This window comes from Hipposideros armiger, unplaced genomic scaffold, assembly GCF_001890085.2.
Source record: "Hipposideros armiger isolate ML-2016 unplaced genomic scaffold, ASM189008v1 scaffold_79, whole genome shotgun sequence".
In the NCBI taxonomy this organism is placed as follows: Eukaryota; Metazoa; Chordata; class Mammalia; order Chiroptera; family Hipposideridae; genus Hipposideros; species Hipposideros armiger.
The window spans coordinates 147,336-148,880 of record NW_017731429.1 but is presented as its reverse complement, the minus strand read 5'-3'; positions in this window follow the sequence as shown (position 1 = coordinate 148,880).

Here is a 1,545-nt window from a genome sequence, read left to right as displayed (position 1 = left end):
GAAGAACAAAAGGACAGCAACTTGTCTGTTCCCTTACCAAAAAAAAAAAAAAAAGGCAATGGCAAGAAAAACGGCATGGTATTCATTCATCTGTGGGAGTGATCTTACCCGAATATGCAGAGAGCATAAACCAAGGAAATTACCTCTGTTGCTCTCAGAGAAGAAAATAACTTAACATACTCAGGCTCTCCTGTGAATGATCCCCTAGTCCCTAATAAGTGGAGACACAGGGACTGGTATGGCCTAGCTCAGAGGGTAATGCAAGAAAATTACTAACCGGCCACCAGGGCACCAGTCAAGAAATATTTATGTGCAAAACACCATGACAGAATTGTTTTTTTGAGGGACAAGGTCAAGAGTAGGGTCTTGTATTTACCTACAAGAACGTATAAGATATAAGCCTCTACCACCAAAACGTTTGCATTCTGGTGTCAGCATATATACACAGGGCCCTCTGCTTCCCCTGCTACGTCCTCTCAGATCCCTTCACTGGCTGTTTCCCTTCAGTGCTGCCCAACCGCTAAAATGTGCTAGCCTCCTTCCTGGGGACTCCCACTCCTCTGCTTGGGCTCATCCACTCCTGTGGCAACAGAACAAACCGGGCCACAGAGTAAACTCTGGAATCAGGCAGACTTATTTGATTCACTGTTGAGTTTCACCATTAACAAGATGTAAGACCCTACTAAAGTAATTTAACTTCTGTAAGCCTGTCTCTTCATGTCTAGAACGAAGATAACGTCTACCTTCTAAAAGTTGTCAGGAAACCCTAAATGATGTAATGCAGGGAAGTGCTTATTAGCATAGGGTTTGGCCCAGGATGTGCACTGGAAAGAAAATGTTGAACTGTCAAATGTCTGCTGACTGTTTCTATATCTGTATTTAAAACCCCAACCTACTCACGCATTCCATACCCTTGTTCCAACTGCCTTTTGGGCATTTCTACCAGGCTTTCTGGCAGACATTTCAAATGCAGAGTGCAAAACTGAGCTCATTATCTACCCGAACAGGCTTGTTCCTTTTCCTGTATTCCTGGTTTTAGTCAGTGGTTCCACCCTCACCAGTCTACCAGGCCTGAAAACTCAGTCGCACTTGACCCCTCCTTCATTATCACCCACACACCCCATCAGCCTGAGTCCTCTGATTCTATCGTAGACTGCGTTTCCTCTACTCCATAAAAGCACTACTAGAACATAGAGGTGACTATCTACTCAATATCATTGTTGGCAAAGGATTTTTAAGCATTACAAAAAAGACAGAAATCATAAAAGAAAAAACACATAAAATGTTTTTTTTAAAAATATATATATATACACATATGTATAATATTTATGTGTGTGTTATATTAATATTTGCTCCACCAATCTACATTTATTCATTTATTCATGTACAAAAATCTACATTTATTCAAACAGTCATGTCTTGCTGACGATCTTAACTGGGGCTTATGTTTGGGGTAGGGCTTATATTATGAGCATCTGAAAAATCATGCTAGGGCTTCTTTTCTGGTTAGGTCTTATTTTCAGGGAAACATGATATATAGATATA